At 42.2% G+C, this 19,573-nt stretch overlaps 1 protein-coding gene across 1 annotated transcript in view; it reads left to right on the top strand.

Annotated features, from left to right (window-relative positions):
* Window positions 1–19,573, top strand: part of LOC128636500 (RNA polymerase-associated protein CTR9 homolog) — a 741,649-nt gene that overhangs the window by 48,343 nt on the left and 673,733 nt on the right. The gene's annotated exons all lie outside the window — the stretch shown is intronic.

Genomic DNA, 19,573 nt, shown 5'->3' with positions numbered 1-19,573 from the left:
CTCACTGGGATCTATTTCATAGGTTCTCTGTTATCGGTCGTAGAGATTCATCTCCTACCTCCCTTTTCAGATCGACAATATACTCTCATATTCCATGACCTCTACTGATAACCGTTTCAGTACTGGTTTGGCTATCTGCTATATGTGGATGGGTGTCTTTTGGTAAGTATGTTTTCATTACTTAAGACACTCTCAGCTATGGTTTGGCACTTTATGTATTTATATAAAGTTCTAAATATATGTATTGTACTTATATTTGCCATGATTCAGGTTTCAGTATATTTCCTTTTGCAGACTGTCAGTTTCATATTTGGGAAATGCATTTTTTAGGAAAATTTATTTTACCTGGGGTATAGTCTTTTTTCAATTGACTGTCATTTTAAATTCACGTGCAGAATTAAGCTTGCGAGGGCGCAAAATGCCAAACTATATTGGGTCATTTTTGGTGCAAGTTACTTTCGCTGACACAAATTCGTAATTTCCGGTGTCTTTGACGCTGAGTCCTTTCACAAGGTTGCGTCTTCAATGACGCAAGTGTGTCATTTACGGATGTTAGCTCCAAAGAAATGTTTCTGTGCGTCATACTTGGCGCCAAATATTTTCATTATTTTAAACCCCATTCCTATATGCCTCTTGCCTTTTTTCTCTATCAGAGGGCTATGCTGTTTGCTTTTTCTTCTGTTAAGTGTGATCAGTCCACGGGTCATCATTACTTGTGGGATATTAACTGCTCCCCTACAGGAAGTGCAAGAGGATTCACCCAGCAGAGTTGCTATATAGCTCCTCCCCTCTACGTCACCCCCAGTCATTCTCTTGCACCCAACGACTAGATAGGATGTGTGAGAGGACTATGGTGATATATTTAGTTTTTATATCTTCAATCAAAAGTTTGTTGTTTTATAATAGCACCAGAGTGTGTTATTCCTTCTCTGGTAGAATTTGAAGAAGAATCTACCTGAGTTTTTTTCTATGATTTTAGCCGGAGTAGTTAAGATCATATTGCTGTTTCTCGGCCATCTGAGGAGAGGTAAACTTCAGATCAGGGGACAGCAGGCAGATTAATCTGCAAAGAGGTATGTAGCAGTTTATTATTTTCTGACATGGAATTGATGAGAAAATCCTGCCATACCGTTATAATGTAAACCCAGCCTTGAATGCAGTAGATGTAGCTGATATCAGGCTGTCATGTATGTATATTTTATACTTCTCTGGTTTTTAGACTGTATACATAGACTTAACCTAATTTGCAGGGACTTGCAATAGGTTTTAAATGACAATTAATTATTGAGGTAAAACGTTTTTTTGCTGGCATGTAAAAACGTTTTTTTCTCTGAGGTACTGGGTGAAAAAATGTTTTGGGCACTATTTTTCCACTTGGCAATAGTTTTGATTTAAATTAGAGCAGTTCACTGATCTCTCTCACTGTTATGTGTGTGGGGGAGGGGCCATTTTGGTGCTTTCACTATGCATCAGAAAAAACTCAGTCAGAGATTCATTTTCTTCCTGCATGATCCGGTTCATCTCTACAGAGTTCAGGGATCTCCAAAGCCTTTTTTGAGGGAAGTAATCATTACAGCACAGCTGTGCTGATTGTATTGACTGTGATAAAAAAAAAAAAACGTTTATTTGTGTATTTTTTTCTGCTGCCTGGGTTAGTTATCATTTGCTGAGGGGAACAATCCTTTGCTAAAACTGTATATTCTGACAAAGATTGATGCTATAACTTAATTATTTTAACTGTTATAATATTTTTCTGTGCTTCTTAAAGGCACAGTTCGTTTTCATATTATTTGTAAATTACTTTGTAAAGTATTTCCAAGTTGCTGTTTATTTGCTAGTGTGTTAAACATGTCTGATTCAGAGGAATATCTCTGTGCTATATGTGTTAATGCCAAAGTGGAGCCCAATAGAAATTTATGTACTAAATGTATTGATGCTACTTTAAAAAACAGTCAATCTGTACAAATTGAACATATTTCACCAAACAACGAGGGGAGAGTTATGCCGGCTAACTCGCCTCACGTGTCAGTACCTGCATCTCCCGCTCAGGAGGTGCGTGATATTGTAGCGCCGAGTACATCTGGGCGGCCATTACAAATCACATTACAAGATATGGCTACTGTTATGACTGAAGTTTTGGCTAAACTACCAGAACTAAGAGGTAAACGTGATCACTCTGGGGTGAGAACAGAGTGCGCTGATAATGCAAGGGCCATGTCTGATACTGCGTCACAGTTTGCAGAACGTGAAGACGGAGAGCTTCATTCTGTGGGTGACGGTTCTGATCCAAATAAACTGGACTCAGACATTTCAAATTTTAAATTTAAGCTTGAGAACCTCCGTGTGTTACTAGGGGAGGTATTAGCGGCTCTGAATGATTGTAACACGGTTGCAATCCCAGAAAAAATGTGTAGGTTGGATAAATATTTTGCGGTACCGACGAGTACTGACGTTTTTCCTATACCTAAGAGACTTACTGACATTGTTACTAAGGAGTGGGATAGACCCGGTGTGCCTTTCTCACCCCCTCCTATATTTAGAAAAATGTTTCCAATAGACGCCGCCACACGGGATTTATGGCAAATGGTCCCTAAGGTGGAGGGAGCAGTTTCTACTTTAGCTAAGCGTACCACTATCCCAGTGGAGGATAGCTGTGCTTTTTCAGATCCAATGGATAAAAAATTAGAGGGTTACCTTAAGAAAATGTTTGTTCAACAAGGATTTATATTGCAACCTCTTGCATGTATTGCGCCTGTCACGGCTGCAGCAGCATTTTGGTTTGAGTCTCTGGAAGAGACACTTCAATCATCCACACTAGATGACATCACACACAAACTTAAATTCCTTAAGTTAGCTAATTCATTTATTTCAGATGCCGTAGTACATTTAACTAAACTTGCGGCTAAAAATTCAGGATTCGCCATTCAGACACGCAGAGCTCTGTGGCTGAAATCCTGGTCAGCTGATGTTACGTCTAAATCTAAATTGCTTAATATTCCTTTCAAAGGGCAGACCTTATTCGGGCCCGGCTTGAAAGAGATTATTGCTGACATTACAGGAGGTAAAGGTCATGCCCTGCCTCAGGACAAGGCCAAAGCCAAGGCTAGACAGTCCAATTTTCGTTCCTTTCGTAATTTCAAAGCAGGAGCAGCATCAACTTCCTCTGCACCAAAACAGGAAGGAGCTGTTGCTCGCTACAGACAAGGCTGGAAACCTAACCAGTCCTGGAACAGGGGCAAACAGGCCAGAAAACCTGCTGCTGCCCCTAAGACAGCATGAATTGAGGGCCCCCGATCCGGGACCGGATCTAGTGGGGGGCAGTCTTTCCCTCTTCGCCCAGGCTTGGGCAAGAGATGTTCAGGATCCCTGGGCGTTAGAGATCATATCTCAGGGATACCTTCTGGACTTCAAATCCTCTCCCCCAAGAGGGAGATTTCATCTGTCAAGGTTGTCAACAAACCTAACAAAGAAGGAAGCGTTTCTACGCTGCGTAGAAGATCTTTTATTAATGGGAGTGATCCATCCAGTTCCGCGGTTGGAACAAGGACAAGGGTTTTACTCAAATCTGTTTGTAGTTCCCAAAAAAGAGGGAACCTTCAGGCCAATCTTGGATTTAAAGATCCTAAACAAATTCCTAAGAGTTCCATCGTTCAAGATGGAAACTATTCGAACAATTTTGCCCATGATCCAAGAGGGTCAGTACATGACCACAGTGGATTTAAAGGATGCTTACCTTCACATACCGATTCACAGAAGTCATTACCGGTATCTAAGGTTTGCCTTTTTAGACAGGCATTACCAGTTTGTAGCTCTTCCATTCGGACTGGCTACGGCTCCAAGAATCTTCACAAAGGTTCTGGGCACTCTTCTGGCGGTACTAAGACCGCGAGGAATTTCAGTAGCTCCGTACTTAGACGACATACTGATACAAGCTTCAAGCTTTCAAACTGCCAAATCTCATACAGAGATAGTACTGGCATTTCTAAGGTCGCATGGATGGAAAGTGAACGAAGAGAAAAGTTCTCTCTTTCCACTCACAAGAGTTCCCTTCCTGGGGACTCTGATAGATTCTGTAGAAATGAAAATTTACCTGACAGAGGACAGGTTAACAAAACTTCAAAAGGCTCAGGGACTATGGAATCAGGAGGAGAGTTTTCTTCCAATAAACATTCTGGAATTGAGAGCAGTCCTCAATGCTCTTCTGGCTTGGCCCCAGTTAACAACTCGGGGGTTCATCAGGTTCCAGTCGGACAACATCACGACTGTAGCTTATATCAACCATCAGGGAGGGACAAGAAGCTCCCTAGCAATGATGGAAGTATCGAAGATAATTCGCTGGGCAGAGTCTCACTCTTGCCACCTGTCTGCAATCCACATCCCGGGAGTGGAGAACTGGGAGGCGGATTTCTTAAGTCGTCAGACTTTTCATCCGGGGGAGTGGGAACTTCATCCAGAGGTCTTTGCCCAAATACTTCGACGTTGGGGCAAACCAGAGATAGATCTCATGGCGTCTCGACAGAACGCCAAGCTTCCGCGCTACGGGTCCAGATCCAGGGATCCGGGAGCGGTCCTGATAGATGCCTTGACAGCACCATGGACCTTCAGGATGGCTTATGTGTTTCCACCTTTCCCGATGCTTCCTCGATTGATTGCCAGAATCAAACAGGAGAAAGCATCAGTGATTCTAATAGCGCCTGCATGGCCACGCAGGACTTGGTATGCAGATCTGGTGGACATGTCATTCTGTCCACCTTGGTCGTTACCTCTGAAACAGGACCTTCTGATTCAGGGTCCTTTCAAACATCAAAATCTAACTTCTCTGAAGCGGACTGCTTGGAAATTGAACGCTTGATCTTATCAAAGCGTGGTTTTTCTGAGTCAGTTATTGATACCTTAATACAGGCTAGGAAGCCTGTTACCAGAAAGATTTACCATAAAATATGGCGTAAATACCTATATTGGTGCGAATCCAAAGGTTACTCTTGGAGTAAGGTTAGGATTCCTAGGATATTGTCTTTTCTACAAGAAGGTTTAGAAAAGGGGTTATCCGCTAGTTCCTTAAAGGGACAGATCTCAGCTCTGTCCATTCTGTTACACAAGCGTCTGTCAGAAGTTCCAGACGTTCAGGCTTTTTGTCAGGCTTTGGCCAGGATTAAACCTGTGTTTAAAGCTGTGGCTCCACCATGGAGTTTAAACCTTGTTCTTAACGTTTTACAGGGTGTTCCGTTTGAACCCCTTCATTCCATTGATATAAAGTTGTTATCTTGGAAAGTTCTATTTTTAATGGCTATTTCCTCGGCTCGAAGAGTCTCTGAGTTATCAGCCTTACATTGTGATTCTCCTTATTTGATTTTTCACTCGGATAAGGTAGTTCTGCGTACTAAACCTGGGTTCTTACCTAAGGTAGTCACTAACAGGAATATCAATCAGGAGATTGTTGTTCCATCCTTGTGCCCAAATCCTTCTTCGAGGAAGGAACGTCTTTTGCACAATCTGGATGTAGTTCGTGCCCTTAAATTTTATTTACAGGCAACTAAAGATTTTCGACAAACGTCTTCCCTGTTTGTCGTTTACTCTGGTCAGAGGAGAGGTCAAAAAGCTTCTGCTACCTCTCTCTCTTTTTGGCTTCGTAGCATAATTCGTTTAGCTTATGAGACTGCTGGACAGCAGCCTCCTGAAAGAATTACAGCTCATTCCACTAGAGCTGTGGCTTCCACTTGGGCCTTTAAGAATGAGGCCTCTGTTGAACAGATTTGCAAGGCTGCAACTTGGTCTTCGCTTCATACTTTTTCCAAATTTTACAAATTTGACACTTTTGCTTCCTCGGAGGCTATTTTTGGGAGAAAGGTTCTTCAGGCAGTGGTTCCTTCTGTACAAAGAGCCTGCCTATCCCTCCCGTCATCCGTGTACTTTTGCTTTGGTATTGGTATCCCACAAGTAATGATGACCCGTGGACTGATCACACTTAACAGAAGAAAACATAATTTATGCTTACCTGATAAATTCCTTTCTTCTGTAGTGTGATCAGTCCACGGCCCGCCCTGTTTTTTTAAGGCAGGTAAATATTTTTTAAATTATACTCCAGTCACCACTACACCCTTGGCTTCTCCTTTCTCGTTGGTCCTTGGTCGAATGACTGGAGGTGACGTAGAGGGGAGGAGCTATATAGCAACTCTGCTGGGTGAATCCTCTTGCACTTCCTGTAGGGGAGCAGTTAATATCCCACAAGTAATGATGACCCGTGGACTGATCACACTACAGAAGAAAGGAATTTATCAGGTAAGCATAAATTATGTTTTTTTCCCCATTTCTGAAACTGCTATATAAGGAAATTTATATTTTTGCTTTATATATTGTTTTTTCTCTTACATTTGCAAGATGTCTCAATCTGATCCTGTCTCAGAAATCACTGTTGGAATCCTGATGACTGATAACAGTTATACCAAATCTAAGTACATTTGTTGTAATTTTGTGGAGATTATATCTCCAGCTGTGGTTTGTAATAAATTGTCATGATAAACTTTTACATGCAGAGAATGTGTCCATCAGTAATAGTACATTGCCTGTTGCTGTTTTTTTAACATCTAATGTACAATATATACCTGTGAATTTATAACAATTTATTGATGATTCTATTCAGAAGGTTTTGTCTGCCATCCTGCCTTCTAATAAATGTAAAGGTCTTTTAAAACTTCTCATAAGTTGATGAAATTTCAAATGACCGACAATATACTGAATTATCCTCCTCTGATGAGGATCTATCTGATTCAGACGATCCTTCCTCAGATATTGACACTGACAAATCTACTTATTTATTTAAAATGGAGTACATTCGTTCTTTGTTGAAGAAGTGTAGATTATATTGGATATTGAGGAGACTAGTCCTCTTGATATTAAAACTACTAAACGTTTAAATTCTGTTTATAAACCTCCTGTGGTTATTCCAGAGGTTTTTCCAGTTCCTGATGCTATTTCTGATATGATTTCTAAGGAATGGAATAGACCTGGTACTTCTTTTATTCCTTCTTTAAGGTTTTAAAAATTGTTTCCTTTGCCAGCAGTTAGATCGGAGTTTTGGGAAAAGATCCCCAAAGTTGATGGTGCTAGCTCTACTCTTGCTAAACGTACTACTTTTCCTATGGAAGATAGTACTTCTTTTAAAGATCCTTTAGATAGGAAACTTGAATCTTATCTAAGGAAAGTTTATTTATTTTCAGGTCTTCTTCTTAGGCCTGCAATTTATTTGGCTGATGTTGCAGCTGCCTCAACTTTTTAGTTGGAAACTTTAGCGCAACAAGTATCGGATCATGATTTGTCTAGCATTGTTAACTTGATTCGACATGCTAATAATTTCTTTTGTGATGCCATTTTTTGATATAATCAAAATTGATGTTAAATCGGGGGCGGAGCCAACTGCAGAGCTCACTGGTCGTGTGGATCCGGAGCTCCCACTACTAACCAGCTTATCTTCCCTTAAAATCCCCCTTATAATTAGACAAATCCCCTCAAATTTGTCCCATTTGCTCCCTCAGTCATATAGCCCCATTAGCTCTTCTTAAATATCTTTTTTTTTCCGTTTTACTTGTCTGGCTTATTATCTCCATATACCCTCTGCACCGCTCCTGTGAAGTAACAACACAGTGTCACAGAGCGCTAAACCGGCATCTTACCTACTCCCCTCTGTTTCCTCAACCTCTCCGGTGTCTCCGGTTGCTAGTCGGAGACCGGAGAGACCACAACACATCACCTTTTGGATCCTCAGAGACTCACTGCGCTCCTGAGAGAAAGCCCGCAAACGGCGGCCATCTTGGTTCCACTGCCGCACTTTGCATAGCACCGCAGTGTGATCCGGGCGTCCTTCTGCAACACAGAGGATTCCTCTCGCCTAAGCACCTCTGCTTGGAGACCATCTGCAGAACTTTGCTTGCTTCTCTGCCCTCTGATTCTCCCGCGGGGCCTGCTGACAGTTTTGAGGTCTGGGTGAGTTTTTTCCAATACAGATTTAAGTGAGAACTATTGTATATTTAAGCAGCCACAATTGAGACTCTGCACAAGCCATATAATATATTGTACTGGGGACTCCCATAAACCTTACAGGCTTCTCAGAACCTTGTCATAAAAGCCCAGCAACCTATCTGTTATAAAGGCTCCATTACAGTCTCAGACAACCGCTTACCTACATAGTGGCCATAACAGCAGACTTTGCATCAGCCTGAAGCAGCTCTCAAAATACTTTACTACACATAAGAGTGCTTCTGGACCAAGCTCTATCTTTACCTCACATAGTTTGTGCACCCCCACTGTCTGGGGTTAACTTCATACTCACTCAGACCTCACAGAGAAGCATACCCATACAACCCATAACTGCAGCCAAAGCCCAGGCACAACACTCTACCTTATACACGCCTTGCAAGATTCTAATTAGAGGCTTCCAGAACTATATTGCATCTACCGTATAGAGGCCCTATATCTACAAACTGATCCTGTATACTGCTCTATAGAAAGTGGCTGATTGTTATCCCAGTGACAGGGTCACATTGTCTCTATAGAGGCCCCCTTATCTTATCTCATCATATATCATCTTTTTTTTTATGTTATAAAGACTCCTCTCCTCCCTTTCCCGCAGGCAACTTGCTGTGGGTCATATCCACTTTCCTTTTACCGGTCTAGACCAGAGGTGGCAACGTCCCTGGAGAGGGGCCGTCATTTATTTAATTATCTATTGGGGCACTCTTTGTTGGTATACCCTACCTTCTAAAATCTAACATTTATACCCAATTTCATTCAAAAGTTTAGAGAAATAATGGAGGGCTAAGGCTCCATGCCATAGAGGTGTCGGCCTCTCACCCCCCCAGCTGTCAACCATAACAGGAACACACATCCTTAGAGTCCGGGTAGCAGATTCCTCACACCATGGCGCACTCAGTTAAAAGGAAACCGAAACACCAAGAAAACCCTAAGAGGACTCTTACTGACCACTTCCATAGCAAACAACTGTCAGACCCGGATCTGTCAGAGGAGGATTCTAGAGACTCAACAATCCTAACTTCAGAACATACTAGGCCTGACGTTTCCCGTAAAGATAAAGCAGCTCTATCACAATCTACATTCCTAGAATCCATTGGAAATGGACACTCACTACTCTTCTCTCAGGCAGGATTTACGCCAGTCAGTGAGTGAATTGAAGCGAGAAATCTCACTTGGGGAGAGGACAGAGATTTTGGAGAAAAAGCACGAAGACTTAGCAACTGACCACTCCAACCTCTTATCTTACTCACAGAGCCTTGCGGAGCAAATTTCGGACCTGGAGACCAAATTAGCCGATTTAGAAGGCAGGTCTCGCCGTAATAATCTTCGGATTAGAGGCATACCTGAAAATGTCTCCTCGTCGGATCTTCAGAACTACCTGACCTCTCTATTTAAGGCTCTCTTAAATACAACGGCAGATCAAGACCTCCTGATTGATAGAGCTCATAGGGCCACGCGCCCTCGCAACTCCACCGCTGACACCCCTAGAGATGTTATTTTACGCTTGCATTACTATACCACCAAGGAGAAAATTATGCGAGCTTCCTTCACAAACAATCCTCTCAAGGAACCCTACCAGGATCTACAAATCTTCCCGGATCTTTCTGTACACACACTGGCCAAGAGGAGAACTTTCCACCAGTTCACCTTAGCCCTAAGACACCACAAAATTAAATACAGATGGGGATTCGCCGTTAAGCTTTTTGTTCAATTCCAGGACCGCTCCTACATAATCTCATCTCTAGAACAGGGCATGAAGCTACTGAACACCCTGGAACTTTCGAGGGTTCCTGACCCACTCTCCAAGAAGCAGGGGAACATAAGTGGCCTAAACACCTCAGCCCCAACATGGCGCTCTCAGAAATTGGCCTCTCAACACCAGGAGTTAGAGCAGACCTAACGGGACACTGGTCCCCCTCTGCCCACACCACGGCCTGTTTGTCCCTTTTTTTTTTTTCTGAACGCTCTTTTGTCTAGCAGCCTGTGACTCTAATCTCCCGGAGACACACAGAGAGGAGAGGAGTGCACCAACGGGTACATATCTTACTCTCTCTTCACTCCTCTCTCCTCACTCTCCCTCAGCAAGACATTCTTCCAGTCAGTCTCCTTACAGGTAAGCTGAGAGCTCACAAACGGGTACTTGCCTTACCCCACTTTAGCTCTTGGTCTTACATTTATATGTTTATAGTTCTGTTCTTCTCCCTCATATATAGCGTTTAATGTTGTAAATGCTATTATTATCATATGCCTTGCATTTTCCTTATGTTGAACTTCAGAATTACAGTGTACCTTATATGTCAGAGAAGACACACCTCAAGATGGACACTTATCTGTTTGCTGGTTTGTAGGTGTACTGGGTTAACAACACCCAGAGATTTGGTTTCATTCCCAGGTTTATCCCTAGCTAACTTTGTAACGGACTGTTATGTATAGAAAATACTTGTGAAAAACTGTTAGATGTCATCCTGTACCACACATATACCCTTCCCATATTATCTGACCCCACAATTGACCCTCTGTTATCTTCTTTCTCTATATATCTATCCTTCTTAACACACCACATACCATACCTGGTCATTTCCTTTTTTTTCTCATTCCCACTCCCTCGTTGGTACACCTACGGACCCACACCTCCTTACTCCTGTCCAACTAACTCACCTATTGTCACTGGGGGGGTGTCGTACATGACACCTCTCTCCCTTATCACACCCTATATTTCATTTTCTTCTTCCCTAACTCCCATTGCTCACTCTATACAGAAACTCTTAACTATTTTCCCTCTACCCTACAGTCAACCCCCACACCCATCTTGTAGGCGATACCCTATTGGCTCCGCCCCCTCCTCCTTCCTCCCACCCTCCCTTCCAAGCCTCTCATCTCCTTTAATACAATTTTCTATACAATTATCCTTGCCATACTAAATCTGTCTCCTGATCCTTTTACCGTCTTGTTTTTAACCAAAGCGGCTCTGGTCCGCTGTCTCCCCCCTTTCCCACGACACAATAACCCTCAATTCTTTTCGCAAGTAGCCGGAATTTCGATTTCTCTGCTCCTTACTTAAAGCCTCTTGGGGTATAGATAACGGATACAGACCAAGTGCTCACCCTATCCCTCTTCCCCTACTCCTACACCCTCCCTCCCCCCCCCTTTTTTTTTTTTTCTTTCTCCCTCTGCATTTTCATGGACGGGCTCCATCTCCTCACCCTCAATGTACAGGAACTTAACTCCCCAACCAAGCGCAGCCTTCTATATTCCTTCCTACATAAAAAACACATAGACATAGCATTCATTCAGGAGACACATTGGACTCACACACCGGAAATTACTCGTACATCCAGACAATTCCCTATATTATTAGAAGCTACGTTCTCCTCTAAGTCAAGAGGTGTAGCCATCTATATAGGTAAAAATGTTACTTTTGATCCGATCTATATTGAATCTGACCCTCAGGCCAGATTTATCATTGCTATCTGTAAACTGAACTCCCAACTAGTCACCATGCTCAACGTTTATGCCCCAAATGTTAGACAATTAAATTTTGTTAGATCACTTCTTAAGACAGTAGCAGCAATCAAGCAAGGTGACTTCATATTAGGAGGCGACTGCAACTTGATTTGGGATGTTAAGTTAGACAGAATGGGACCCCCGCTCTCCAGTGGCGACAGAGCTATTCATTCCCTCTCTTCCGCTTTTCAACTCCTGATGACGCAATACAATCTTTACGATGTTTGGCGGGCCCTACACCCACAAGATAGGGAATATATACATTCTACTCTTCCCCACACAAGTCACACACACGTATTGATTATTTTTTTACTGAGGCTACCTTTTTAGAAAATATTCACTCCATATTCATCACTTCTGTCTCTTGGTCTGATCACGACTCTATACACCTTCACCTAGGCCCACTCCCAGGCCCCTCCCCCCGTATTTGGCGTATGCAGGACTGGACTATCACAGACCCAATCATCAAGACGGCTTTACAGGACCACATAACTGACTTCCTTGCCCTTAACGACGATAATCAGACCTCCTCACAGAATTTGTGGGCCACCTTGAATTCAGTAATGAGGGGTCATTTTATGCAGTATGAATCTGAGGCCCGCTTAAAGTGCAGAGCCACTTTGCCCGCCCTGACCATCCAACTTCGAAAATTAAAGGCAGATCTCTCTCACTCCTATTCTCAGGCCGTAAATGACAAAATTTCTAAAGTCTTGAAACAAATTCAAACCCTAGAACTTAAAAGGGTCCATAATATGATGGAAAATTTTTAAAAAAATCTATTACCATCAGGGTAATAAAGCTTCCACCCTCCTAGCCACTATACTTAGACATCGAACAGCCCAAGCAAGAATACGGTCCATTCAAACCCCCTCTGGGGTGAACGTATCAGCCCCGACAGACATAGGAAATTCCTTTAAGCAGTATTACTGCTCACTCTACAATATCAAAGCCAATTTAGATACCCCAGCGGCCACCCCGGAAGAAATTTCTGCTTCCCTTAATTCTCTCTCACTCCCTTCACTTTCTGAAGAGGCTATCTCCTCTCTCTCCTCCCCACTATCAATAGAGGAAGTCAAGAAAACTATTCAAAATCTAAAACTAGGTAAGGCCCCTGGCCCGTATGGCTTCACAGCCAGATTTTATAAAACCTTTCTCCCCCTCCTAACCCCCGTACTCTGCAGATTCTTTCAGGAGATATTTTCTGGAGCTTCGTTTAAAGCAGAATTCCTAGAAGCAGTTATAATCACAATCTTGAAGCCCGGTAAACCACCTGACCTCTGCAGTAGTTACCGTCCCATTTCCTTGATTAATGTAGACACCAAGATTTACGCCAAACTCTTAGCTAGTAGAGCTGCTAAAATAATCCCCCCCTCATAGCCAATGACCAAGTCGCGTTCATCCCAAATAGAGAGGGTTCCGATGCAACTAGAAGAATTCTTGATGTCCTCCATACCGCATCACAGGGCACCTCTCCCTTCCTGGCCCTGTCACTAGATGCCGAAAAAGCGTTTGACAGGGTCAGGTGGGATTACCTATGGGAAACCATGAGAATTTTCCGCTTTCCCACTGCTTTCATTGTAGCGGTTAAGGCCCTCTACAACAACCCCTCGGCCATTGTACGTGGGGTTGGGTTCCAATCTCCCAAGTTCACGATTTCGAACGGCACTAGACAGGGATGCCCCTTATCCCCTCTCCTGTTCGCTTTATCCATAGAACCCTTAGCCCAATCCATTCGACAAGACCCTAAAATCAGAGGCCTCCCCATCGGCACCTTTACACACAAAATCTCCCTATATGCAGACAACATCACCCTGTTCTTGACATCTCCTGAGGAATCCCTCCCTGCAGTATTCGCTACCCTACAACAGTTTGGAGACTTGAGCTTCTATAAGCTCAACGCCGCCAAAACAGAGGTCCTACCCATAAATGTCCCCCCCCGATACTCTCACTTTATTACAAACCACATTCCGTTTCCAAACTGGAAAACTACTTCTCTCAAGATCCTAGGGGTTCATCTTAGCCCATCTTAGCCCAGATCCCACGGTGGTCATAGCCCAAAACTACTCAGACAGGCTTTTGGAATACAGAAGGCTCCTTGAGACTTGGGAGTTCAGAGAGATCTCGTGGACAGGTCGCATTGCAGCGATCAAAATGTCCTTCCTCCCCAAGATTACATATCTTTTCCGATCCATTCCATATAATATTCCTAGAACGCTCCTTAATAGACTTCAAAGCCTAATAACTACATATGTATGGAAGGATCGAAGACCCAGAACTTCTGGACGTACCTTAGAAAAACCGATCCCACAGGGAGGCCTAGCTTTACCAAACATAATTTCCTACTATAATGCAGCCAGATTGTCGCATATCCTCCTCTGGAATGACCCTGAGAGACAGCTCAGCTGGTTTACTCTTGAGTCCTCATTGCTGCCTCCTGGTCTATGCCTCTCTGATCTAATCTGGATCCCCCTTCACCACAGACACGACATCGACACCCTACACCCCATCTTTAAGCATGCACTACGATTCTGGGATCAGATAAGACACAACCCTGCTATCTCCCCTTATCCTTCCCCTTTGCTTACAATTTCTGCTGCACTCTTCAGTCTCCCGGACTCCCACTATGACTTATGGCCAAATCCACATACACTTCTAGTCATGGACTTTTATGAAAACAATGTTTGGCTCTCCCACCCCGCACTCTGCACCAAATTTCAACTCCCTCCAGGCTTGGATTTGAGGGGTTTCGCCTGAGCACACGCTTACGCACCTGGGGCTACCCGAAATCTTCATTACGACCTATGACGACATTGGAGAGGGCTTAGCAGGGAACTCATTCCCTCAAACACTTCCTGTCTTTCCACTACAACCTCCTTACTAATACGCACATCCCCCACAAAATCCCGCAACACCACGCCTGGGAGAGAGAGATTGGGTTCACTGTAACAATAGATGTCTGGCATCTCAGAATTATGACAACCAAAAAACTCCTGCATTGCGCCACCTTATGGGAGCTCTACTATAAAGTGTTAGTTCGCTGGCACTTGGTTCCAGTCACTTTACACAGGATATACCAGTCTCAATCTCCTTACTGCTGGAGAAATTGTAGAGACATCGGCACAGCACTTCACACCTGGTGGGCATGCCCTATAATTCAACCCTTATGGAGGAAAATCTATGCACTCCTTCTTTCACTTAATCTTACTCCTCCATATACTCCAGAAGTAGCCCTCCTTCATATGCAAATGCATAATCTATCTCCCCCTGGGGAAGCACTTACAATCTATGTTCTCATGGCTATGAAATTGGCACTTGCCAGAGCCTGGAAACAGGATGGGCCTCCCTCTCTCTCTCAGGTAATCTCCATTGTACACTTCGTGGGACAAATGGAACAGTACTCCTATAAAGTTTTAGATCAAGTTGACTCCTTCCACGGGATCTGGTCCCCTTGGATTGCGAAATTCCCACAGTGGGACACCAGACCCCAACATACCTCTTAAGAAACCCCGTTCACCTCCCCTCCCTTCGAATAATTTTTTTTTCCCCCCTCTCTTCCCCTCCCTTTCGCACCCTCCCCAAGTCTGATTTGTTCATGCCTATATCTTTAAGCAATACCCACTAATATTACCTTAATACCTACCATTGAGAAAGCTACTTGTTATGTCCTCTATACTAACCCCCTATAAAAAAAGAGACTATTGGTTCTATATATTGTGCCTATTCTTATACTCCATTTTTCAGTGGTTCATACTTGTTTATCTGTAAAACTGAGTTATTGATGATTTGTATTTATCATTTTGTTAAGGCATTATTGTCTTGCCTGTACGTCTGTCTCAATAAAAATTTATGATTAAAAAAAAAAAAAATTGATGTTAAATCTATGTTTTTAGCTATTTTAGCTAGAAGAGCTTTGTGGCTTGAATCTTGGAATACTGATATGACTTTTAAGTCCAGATTGCTATCTCTTTCCTTCCAAGGTAATAAATTATTTGGTTCACAGTTGGATTCAATAATTTCAACTGTCTCTGGGGGGAAGGGAGTTTTTTTTTTTTGCCTCAGGATAAAGATCTGAGAGTAAATCTTAAGCTTCTAACCATTTTCGTTCTTAAATAAGGAACAGAAACCCAATTCTTTCCCCAAGGAATCTGTTTCCAATTGGAAGCCTTCTTCAAATTGGAATAAATCCAAGCCATTTAAGAGATCAAAGCCAGCCCCCAAATCCGCATGAAGGTACGGCCCTTATTCCAGCTCAGCTGGTAGGGGGCAGATTAAGATTTTCAAAGATGTTTGGATCAACTCGGTCCAAAATCATTGGATTCAGAATATTGTCTCTCAAGGTTACAGAATAGGATTCAGAGTAAGACCGCCTGTGAGATTTTTTTCTCACGCATTCCAGTAAACCCAGTAAAGGCTCAGGCTTTCCTGACGTGTGTTTTAGACCTGGAGTTATCTGGGGTAATCAGGCCAGTTCCGTTTCAGGAACAGGGTCTGGGGTTTTATTCATATCTAGTCATTGTCCCAAAGAAAGAAAATTCATTCAGATCAGTTTTGGATCTGAAATTGTTTTGAATCGATATGTAAGAGTGCCAACTTTCAAAATGGTGACTATAAGGTCTATTCTGCCTTTTGTTCAGCAAGGGCATTATATGCCCACAATAGACTTACAGGATGCATATCTTCATATTCCGATTCATCCAGATCGCTATTAGTTCCTGAGATTCTCTTTTCTAGACAAGCATTACCAATTTGTTGCTTTTCCTTTTTGGCCTAGCGACAGCTCTAAGAATCTTTTCAAAGGTTCTTAGTTACCTACTCTCTGTTATCAGAGAGCGGGGTGTTGCGGTGTTTCCTTATTTGAACGATATCTTGGTACTTGCTCAGTCTTTACGTTCTCACACAGAATCACGCAGAATCTCACACAAATCAACTACTGTTGTTTCTTCAAAAACATGATTGGAGGATCAATTTACCAAAAAGTTATTTGATTCCTCAGACAAAGGTAACCTTTTTAGGTTTCCAGATAGATTCAGTGTCCATGACTTTGTCTCTAACAGACAAGAGACGTTTGAAATTGGTTGCAGCTTGTCAGAACCTTCAGTCTCAGTCATTCCCTTCTGTAGCTATGTGCATGGAAGTTTTAGGTCTCATGACTGTAGCATCGGATGCGATCCCCTTTGCTCGTTTTCATATGAGACCTCTCCAGCTTTGTATGCTAAGCCAATGGTGCAGGGATTATACAAGGATATCACAATTAATATACTTAAATCCCAATGTTTGATTTTCTCTGACTTGGTGGTTAGATCACCATCGTATAATTCTAGTGGCCTCTTTCGTCTGTCCAACTTGGACAGTGATCACAACAGATGCGAGTCTTTCAGGTTGGGGAGCTGTTTGGGGATCTCAGACAGCACAATGGGTTTGGAAATCTCAAGAGGGAGATTACCAATCAATATTTTGGAACTCCGTGCAATTTTCAGGGCTCTTCAGCTTTGGCCTATGTTGAAGAGAGAACCGTTCATTTGTTTTCAGACAGACAATATCACAACTGTGGCATATGTCAATCATCAGGGTGGGACTCACAGTCCCCTATCTATGAAAGAAGTATCTTGGATACTTTCTTGGGCGGAATCCAGCTCTTGTCTAATTTCTGCGGTACTTATCCCAGGTGTAGACAATTGGGAAGCGGATTATCTCAGCCATGAGACTTTACATCCAGGGTTTTCTCCTATTGTTCAGATGTGGGGGTCTTCCAGAAATTGATCTGATGACTTCTCATCTAAACAAGAAACTTCCCAGGTACCTGTCCAGGTCCAGGGATTTTCAGGCGGAAGCAGTGGATGCATTGACACTTCCTTGGTGTTACCAACCTGCTTATATTTTCCTGCCTCTATTTCTTCTTCCAAGAGTGATCTCCAAAATCATCATGGTACAATCGTTTGTGTTGCTGGTAGCTCCAGCATGGCCTCACAGGTTTTTGTATGCGGATCTTGTTTGGATGTCCAGTTGCCAACCTTGGTCACTTCCATTAAGGCCGGACCTTCTGTCTCAAGGTCCGTTTTTCCATCAGGATCTCAAATCATTAAATTTGAAGGTATGGGAATTGAACGCCTAGTGCTTAGTCATAGAGGTTTCTCTGACTCAGTGATTAATACTATGTCACAGGCTCGTAAATATGTTTCTAGTAAGATTTATTATCGAGTTTGGAAGACTTATATTTCATGGTGTTCTCATAAATTCTCTTGGCATTCTTACAGAATTCCTATAATTTTGCAGTTTCTTCAGGATAGTTTGGATAACGGTTTGTCTGCAAGTTCCTTGAAGGGACAAGTCTCTGCTCTTTCTGTTTTATTTCACAGAAAGATTGCTAAGCTTTCTGATATTCACTGTTTTGTACAGGCTTTTGGTCCGTATTAAGCCTGTCATTAAATCAATCTCTCCTCCTTGGAGTCTTAATTTGTTTTTGAAGGCTTTACAGGCTCCTCCATTTGAGCCTATGCATTCTTTGGACATTAAACTACTTTCTTGGAGAGTGTTGTTCCTTTTGGCCATCTCTTCTGCTAGAAGAGTTGCTGAATTGTCTGCTGTCTCTTGTGAATCACCTTTTCTGATTTTTCATCAGGATAAGGCAGTTTTGCGGACTTCATTTAAATTCTTACCTAAGGTTGTGAATTCTAACAACATTAATAGAGAAATTGTTGTCCCTTCCTTGTGTCCTAATCCTAAGAATTCTTTGGAGAGATCCTTACATTATTTGGATGTGGTTAGAGCTTTGAAATATGTTGAAGCCACTAAAGATTTCAGGAAGGCTTCTAGGCCCACCCTTTTTATGGTGGTTATGATTTTTTTGTATAAAGCACAATTATTTCCAAATTCCTTTGTTGATGCTTTTTACTCCTTTCTTTATCACGACACTACCTGGCTATTCATTAAACTGAAGTGTGTATTTATAATAATTTTGAGGTTTGGGAAACTTTGCCCCTCCTGGTAGGATTGTATATCCCATAAGTCACTAGCTCATGGACTCTTGCCAATATGAAATAAATGAATTTATCAGGTAAGTTCTTATGTAAATTATGTTTTTTATAAGGCATATTTCTATCATACATTAAGGGACCCACATATTTTCTTTCATAATTCAGATAGAATATGTGACTTTCTATTTTAGGTTCAGCACCCTGGATAGTGCTTGCTTATTGGTGGCTACATTTAGCCACCAATAAGCAAGCATAAACCCAGATTCTGAACCAAAAATGGGCCGGCTCCTAAGCTTTACATTCCTGCTTTTTAAAAAAAAAGATAGCAAGAGAAAATGAAAATCTGATAATAGGAGTAAATTAGAAAGTTGCTTAAAATTGCCTGCTCTATCTGAATCATGAAAGAAAAATTTTGGGTTTAGTATCCCTTTAAGTACAGCTGATCGACCTTGAAAACCCATTTCATGAAGCTCATGACGCACCGTTCTTGTGCTGATGTTGCTTACAGAGGCAGTTTGGGACTTTGTAGTGAATGATTCAACGGATGATATTTACGTGCTACGCAGCCTGGCTTTGTGAGTTTTCGTGTTCTACCACATTGTGACTGGGCTAGTGTTGCTCCTAGACGCTTCCACTTTACAATAAGAACACTTGAGACAAAAGGCAGAATCCTATGTTAAAGTCACTGAGCTTTTCTTTATGACCCCTTGTACTGGCAATGTCTGTGTATGAAGATTTCATATCTATGTTTTATGCACCTGTTAGCAAAGATTTTGTTGAAAACATCGGAACTCAATAACTACAGTAGTATGGTGTTCACATATTTTTGGTCATGTAGTGTACACGTGGATACTTTACAAACATTTACGTAAAACATTGTTAAAGGGATATAAAACCCAAATTTTCATTTCATGATTCAGATAGAGCATACAATTTTAAACAACTTTCAAATTTATCTCTATTATCTAATTTACTGTATTCTGTTATTATTCTTTGATGAAGGAGCAGCAAAGCACTACTGGGAGTTTGCTGAAAAGCTATTTAAAAAAAATCCTATATGTGCAGCC

Source organism: Bombina bombina, chromosome 7, assembly GCF_027579735.1.
Source record: "Bombina bombina isolate aBomBom1 chromosome 7, aBomBom1.pri, whole genome shotgun sequence".
NCBI lineage: Eukaryota > Metazoa > Chordata > Amphibia > Anura > Bombinatoridae > Bombina > Bombina bombina.
This window is presented reverse-complemented; position numbering and strand designations above follow the sequence as displayed.